The sequence below is a fragment of the Sapajus apella genome, unplaced genomic scaffold (genome assembly GCF_009761245.1).
Source record: "Sapajus apella isolate SASKATOON/1434 unplaced genomic scaffold, GSC_monkey_1.0 scaffold80, whole genome shotgun sequence".
NCBI lineage: Eukaryota > Metazoa > Chordata > Mammalia > Primates > Cebidae > Sapajus > Sapajus apella.
Genome location: NW_022437020.1, coordinates 4,708,993 through 4,716,783, shown reverse-complemented (window position 1 = coordinate 4,716,783; position 7,791 = coordinate 4,708,993). Strand labels below are relative to the sequence as shown.

The window sequence follows — 7,791 nt, the reverse complement described above, 5'->3', positions numbered from 1 at the left end:
AAAAAAAAAAAAAAAAAAAAAAAAAAGAAAAAGTACAAATCACTAAAATTGCAATTGTAAACATCAGTATATCAATAGTCTTAGAATAATATAACAAGGACTCAAAAAAACGCACTTTGTCAAAATAGTTTGAATGCCAAACTCAATTTATCAGTGAAAATATGATATTGAAGATGGTACAGCAATTAGAGAAAAAGATGAAAAAATTCTCAACATATTTCCAAACGTATATAATTCCAATAATGCCAAATTCAAAAGGCATATACATGCTTATGTGGATGCATATATACACACACGCACACATTCACACACACAGGATGTTAACCCTTTTAATGACATGTTAATAGCATTTTTTGAAGTGCACACATGAAGATCAATAAACTTTCATAAATTTTAGAAGCAAAATTTAAAAATACAATTCTAGCTTATTGTATTTATCAGTATGAACAAAACAATAACATAATGTGTCTAAGCCAAATTTTATTAAAACTGACAAGGACTACCTAGTAGAAATCTATTAATATGATTTATATAATTGGTGACTAAAGTAAGAAAAAAATATACCTGAGTACATTGATAAAAGCCAAAAATAAATACATTTTTATCACTTATGGAACACTTTTTATAAAACTCTTGGCAAGGCTGGGCACAGTGGCTCACACCTGCAGTCACAGCAATTTGGGAGACTGAGGTGGGCAGATCACCTGAGGTTGGGAGTTCAAGAACAGCCTGGCCAACATGGTGAAAACTCATCTCTACCAAAAATACAAAAATAAGTGGGCGTGGTGGTGGGTGCCTGTAATCCCAGCTACTCGGGAGGCTGAGGCAGGAGAATCACTTGAACCTGGGAGGCGGAGATTGCACTGAGCCGAGACCGCACCACTGCACTCCAGCCTGGAGTGAGACTGCCTCAAACAACAACTACAAACTAGGCAAATTTGATGCCGAGAGGGAATTTAAAAGCATCATGAAGATATCTACAGCAGGGCACAAACATGTAGGTACTTAAGGGGAATGAACTAGAGACAGCAGAGTGGGACACAACTGTTAGGTTTGGATCCCATGGAGAAGTCAAAGGCAGTGTACACCGGATGGTAATTCATGAAGCTCAAAATCAGCAATCTTTAACTTGGCTGATGTCACCTGCTCCTGTGGCCAGGTGGTCCCCGGCGTTTTTGAATTTCTATTTTCAGCTTTGGAGTGACTCCAATTAAAGTTTGGGGCAAGATAAGGAGACTTACTATTAGCCATTTAAAAATACAGTATGAGAGATCTAGTGTACAACATGAAGACTATAGTTAATAATACTGGATTTTATTCAGAATTTTTGTGAAATTGGTAGATTTTTAGCTGTTCTTGCCACACACAAAAAATAAGTAACTATGTGAAATGATGGATATGTTAATTTACTTCACTACAGTAATCATTTGACTGTCTAAATGTATGCCATCACATCATGTTGTATATCTTAAATATTCACAATACAATTTATTTAGAAAAAAAATCTCTAGCCAATATTATATAACAAGAAAAAGAGATTAAAAATTGTAACGAAATGTTAGTGATGAGAAGGCAAACATCACTCTCTGCAGATCACTTTTGACCACGTAAAGAAACGAAAATTAACTAAATGCCGTCTTATAAAGTGTATAGATATTTAAAATATAAGCAAAGGTATACTTTCCTTATATACTAAAAAATAAGCAGTCATAAATGCCCCCCCAAAAGAGAATATTTACAAAAGTAACAAAAATATAAAAAAAAAATCAAGAAACAAGCTTATCAAACATGCACAAGACCAAGGCATACAATGTCAGAAAATTTTTCTCAGGAAAATGAAATTTTTTTAAATTGTAAATAAATAAACAGGTAGCAAGGTTCCTGGATTGGAAGAATCAATATTGATAATGTTAATGATTTGTTTCCTTGTTCATTTATTCCTTTTTTCCAGGTTACTTATTGAATATCTATTCTAGGTTGTATTACAAACTAGGAGTCAGAGACACAGTGGCAAATATTCTAACTGGAACTTTTCTTTTTTGTTTTTTTTTTTGACAGAGTATCACTCTGTTGCCAGGCTGGAGTGTGCAGTGGTGCCATCTCAGCTCACTGCAACCTCTGCCTCCTAGGTTCAAGCGATTATCTTGCCTTGAACTCCAGGGTATCTGTGATTACAGACATGCACCACCATGCCTGACTAATTTTTGTATTTTTAGTAGAGACTGGTTTTTACCATGTTGGCCAGGCTGTCTCAAACTTCTGATTGCAAGTGATCCACTGGCTTCAGCTTCCTAAAGTGCTGGGATTACAGGTGTGAGCCACGATGCCCGTTCGTAACTGGAATTTTGAAAGTAGGCAAAATGGTTCTGAAACATAAAAAGAAGTGTGAATGAGGAGAAGCCTGCTCTGCCAATAAGATAACAGCAATCAGTAAATGAGTGTGACACAGTACAAGACTAGGAAGATGCTAAAGAGGAAAAGATGAGAAAGTCCTTCAATAAAAAATGACAAAAAAATCAAAAAAATTAATGTCAAATAATGCCAGGGTTGGCAAAAAAAAATTGTGGAAAGGAACAACTCAATGCATTGTTTGTGGAATGGAAATTGGCGCAATTGATTTAGAAAGTCTTTTTTTTTTTTTTTTTTTTTTTTTTTTTAGCAAAGTAATTACTTCCTGGACTGCAGGAAGGGTACCCTCGCTAGCCATCTTGCCACAAGAGTACAATGAACAAAGGAAGATTTAGAAAGTCTTTTGGTAACACCTGTCAAAGTTGAAGAAGAATGCACTTCATTTCCTCACATTGTTGCTTCTTGGTGCCTCCACTTGAGTGATGTTCACATTTATTCTCAAAAAGGCCAAAAAATGTTCAACATTATTTGCTGTAGGAAAATTTATACCATTACATAATTTTCACAGTTAAAATTTGTTAAACGAGTTAATGTGTTGACATGTATTGATATATATAAATCTTTAACAAATTGGCCAAAAGAAAGGATATATACAATATGACAATATTTGTGTAACTTAAAAGAAATCTAAAATAATGGTAGATATATTTAATGAATCCAACCATGTGTACAAAAACCTCAGGAAACAGACACTTCAACACGATAGTTATCTTTAAAAAAGAGCAGAGAAGGATTCACTAGGGCTAACATGCTTTTAGATACCATTGCAATATTTTCTTTTAAACTAATACTTAGTAGTTATTAATATTGGTGTTAATATTTAGGTATCCTTTATAAAGTTGGTTGCATTTATCAAGTTTTTGAAATCTTAGATAATTAAGAAGTAAGTTAAGAAAGTGAAACTTTCCCATCCACAGAATGTAATGTTTGGTAATTTGAAAACAATTAATGAAAAAATCATGAAGTTCTTAACATTAAATTTTATGGAAAAAGTAGAATGACTGGCTGATATTAATAATCACTTCATGAAAAATCATCTAATGAGATGGGTAAATGTATATGATAGACCATGTGAAAACAGCCACATATTAATGAGACTGCAGTGCTGTCTGATCCTAGTTTTATGATACAAACACATATACGTAAAGTATAGATATAGAGTATACGAGAAAATTAAAACTGTTTATCGGAGTCAGAATGATACACTTTTCTTCTGATTTGTTATTTTTTTCAATTTTTCAAAATGTGTACATATATTTAAAATCCATATTTTGAAGGTAGATAGATGAAATCGTAAAGGTTCAACATTATAAAGCTTGCTAATCACCTGCTATGCCCCAGGCACATCCTTGTGCAAATTAATCCACTTTATACTCGAGACCAGGGTATGAGCCAGTTGCTAATGAGACACAGTTAAAGAATGAGGAAGCAGATCTTGTACCTGGAAATAACTCAGTGATACAGGGTAGAATGATTTGCTCAGTGCCCTTGGGTCTGTCTTCAGCTTGCATTTCTTTAGACAGTTGACCATCACAATCAAGGACATAGCTGTGACCAGAAGCAAATGAGCTAACTCAGGGACAGGTGGGGATCTGGCTAAAGAGTGCTAGACCATCCATTCCAAGGCAGTTGTTGTTTGTTTGTTTTGTTTGATAGATTTTTCTGTTAGGGCTTCAGGTTGGCATTTGTAGCCTGAGAATAGCAATACCTATTTCACAGGTTTCTTTTTTAAATTTTTACACCAGAAATCATTAACAAAATCTTTTAGTTCCTGATAGGCACTCAATACATGGTAATTTAATCTGACCCTGCTAACATGCCTTTAATGAAGAATTTTAAAATACAGCTTCCACAGTTTGCTCTTCATTAACTGACACATTTTTGTTCTTTTCTTAATCACAGCCAAATCAGGCCTATTTAAAAGAATTTGCATTGAGCTATGTTTCTCTTCCCCTTGTTTCTCAAAGTTCAGCAACATGCCTTATAGGCCTGTCCTGAACCATTAAAATCCACCTCTGGGTCCTGTGATGTGACTTTTCCTCTCCTAAATATTCAATCTTTAATATTGGAAGGTTAGCATGACATAAATAGTACATCACTGGCCCTTATTTCCTATTAAGACGCTTTGTATGCAATCATCTCAAAGACCATAGAGATATTAATGAAGGAATAGAAACCCAATACTTTCTGAAGTCCAAGGTAGATTAGTTACAACATGTACTGATCTGTCAATTACCTTATAAAGAAAAGAAGATGTGTTCTGCACTTTGTTTTGCTACGTGGTTCCAGTCTGCTTGAGCTTGCCAGCTGGTCTTTTATCTAGAACTTGGATTATATCTGCGAGGAAACTCAACAGAAGTGACGTGGCCAGCCTCTCCCCAGGGCAGACCTGGAACTCTGCAAAACAAAAGTACCCACATTCTCTTCAGTGAATTCATGTGCAACATGAAGATTGACACACAGTTCACAACCAACCTTTGTATTAAGGATATGGAAGGAAAGATACAGGCACGCAGGAAAGGGAGTAACTTCCAATAATGATTAAGATATTGTCAATAATACTCAGGGATTTTCCACTGATAAATTCTTTCATATACTTAATTTAATTTGATTATTATAAGAACTCCATAAGTTCAGGGATAGGATGGCTAAAATGTATCATGGATATTCCATTGCCAGATAGTCTGCTGAGCATGTCACATGCATTAATCCATTTAAAGCCATGTGTGTTATAATTTTTCCTTTCCAGGTGAAGAGATTAATGTCTAGTGAGGAGATGGTGGTGTGACAGAGGCCACATAGCCACCGAGTGGGTGGCCACATGGCCACAGAGGCCACATAGCCACCGAGTAGGTGAGCTGGAACTCAAATCTAGAATAATGAGGTGGGCAAAAGTGTTTTTATCTTAAGAGTTGGCACTGAAATTCTTCCCAGGGAGAGAATGGTAGTAAGGGCATTTTGCTAAATGCTTGATGCAGCAGGCTTGCATCACATTAGAAAAATGTTTGGGCTTCTTGATACCATACGGCAGGTTGAGTAGTTGATGGTGTGTAAGGGAGAAGAGGCATTGAATGAGCAACCAAGAATCACTGTTCAGTAAGTGAAGGGCATCCTCACACTAAATCACTGTAGCCTATTACACTTAAAACTTTGGTGTTTGCTTGCATTTGTCGTGGGCATCAAACAGCAAATTTTATGTTGGCATAGAAATGGCAGGACCAGAGAATACTGCTTAGGAAGGTTATGGGGACTCAGCAAAAGGGGATTACCCTAAAGCCATGATAATGTGAAATGAGTTATACTGTGACTTTAATTGGACAAGCAAAGAAACTGAATCACAAATACATTTTCCCAATACCACAAACCAGTCAGTGTTCTAGCCAGGATTTTAACCCATGCTGTTTGGGTCCAGTGTCTACATGGTAGGCAGCTATAAATCCAAAACGGTGGGATTCCTATTGTTTTTGAGAATTCAAATAAGTTTAGTGCATAAATGGAACAATTTTCGACCCCAAAACGAGTAGAATTCCTAGGCCTTTGCAGAAAAGATTGTTTTTCTTGTGACAAAGGGAACTGCGGGTCATTATTAGGGACCTTAAAATTGGGATTAAAAATAAACAAAAAAAGAAATGACTTCAGGAGAATAATTTTCATAAAACTACAATAAAAAAATTTTAGCAGCCTGAAACATTACCGAGTTGATATATTTGTTTTTTTTTCTTACTGTCAGGTCTTCAAAAATTGTTATTGGTGAAATCTACAGGACTGAAGAAGGCAGAAGAGAGATGGAGTGACAGGTGGAATAACTTGGGGAGAATTCTGTGCTTCCTGCAATGAGAAGGCATCCAACTGTCCAGGGACAAGGAGAAGGATTTGGAGAGTAAATCTATTTTGAAGGATGAGTTCAGTATTCATGGCGATAAGACTTCTTTTAGGGACATTTGGTGTCTGCAACATTGATGTGTTAATCAGAGGCTATAATTACTAAGAACAGACATGATACTCTGGAAAATAAGCATAGTGTCCTGAATGGAGCTATTCACAGCTGGCATACGGCAAAGACACATCCTTGTTTACTGAAGTCAGAAACACCTGAGTATTTCATGTCTTTCAAAAGTTTCCCTGATGAGTGTTTCTCATTGGTGTGTCCCACAGGTCTGCCATTTTGGGTTCTTTATGCCTACCCTAATCACAATATAAACCCATTTATCCATGTTCTATTATAAAATATATATAAAAAACATAAAATGTTCATTCTTATGATAATTCCACGCATTCTTCATGAACCTTCTAAAACTATTCCACAGTTTTTGCTTTTCTCTTCTGGAGAAAAAATAATCTCATGCCTTTTATCTTTCCCCAGAGGTCCCATTTTCCCATGCTTTAATCATTTTTATTGTTCCCATCTGTACCTACTTTAATTTCTTCTATCCCTTTGAAAATGAGTATCTATGAGTTAGATATAGTACTCTTAAAACTGGAATTGATCTAAAATAGCTATTGATCTGTTACTGGAATTCCTATCTATATTTGGATAAGGCAATATAGAAAAAATGATGGTAAAAACAAGGGGGAAAAATGGGAGAAACTGGTACCATGTAAGAATATTTTCAGATTCAGAGGTAGTTCTAAGTAGCAAAACTTACCCTAAAGATAAATAAGAAAAGGCAGAAAGATTTGAGAAAATGGCTATTATGGAAGTTAAATAAAAAATATAAAGAACACAAAAATTTTATCTATGAAACGATTACAACTGCAAATGCATGCCTGCATATAAATGGGCAAGTACAGGAAAAGAAATATTCAGAGGTCAGTCTTTCTTAGACCAGTGTAAGTTCCTGCATTTATTTTCAATTTTAATTTCCCCGATTTTAGTAGTGCTATGTGTGCAATAACTAAAACTTATAGTTTTAAAAGAACTATCTGAGGAATAAGAAAAGGAAATCTAGGACACCTAATAATGTAATAATTAAGAATAGTTAAAAAACAAAAGAAAGTCCTTTAGATCTTTACTATTCTAATGCATTTAGTAAATCCTACAGAGATTATTGACTTTTGCTGTTCATGCTTGCAGTGAATAGGTATTGAAAAAATAGGTTGGGCTCAGTGGCTTTTGCCTGTAATCCCAACACTTTGGGAGGTTGAGAATCACCTGAGATCAGGAGTTCAAGACTAGCCTGGCCAACATGGTGAAACCTCATCTCTACTAAAAATACAAAAAAATTAGCCAGGCGTGGTGGCGCATACCTGTAATCCCAGCTATGCTGGAGGCTGAGGCAGGAAAATCGCTTGAACTCAAGAGGCAAAGGTTGCAGTGAGCGGAGATTGTACCACTGCACTCCAGCCTGGGCAACATAGTGAAACTCTGTCTCATTAAAAAGA

General features: G+C 35.6%; 1 long non-coding RNA gene across 1 annotated transcript in view; it reads left to right on the top strand.

Annotated features, from left to right (window-relative positions):
* The window catches only part of LOC116533181, a 15,411-nt gene extending 7,860 nt beyond the window's left edge, over window positions 1–7,551 (top strand). Inside the window, exons 2-4 of the long non-coding RNA XR_004261136.1 lie at window positions 5,159–5,222; window positions 5,263–5,293; window positions 6,140–7,551. This is a non-coding gene — a long non-coding RNA (uncharacterized LOC116533181). The remainder of the gene's footprint in view (window positions 1–5,158; window positions 5,223–5,262; window positions 5,294–6,139) is intronic.
* Window positions 7,552–7,791: the final 240 nt, after the last annotated feature.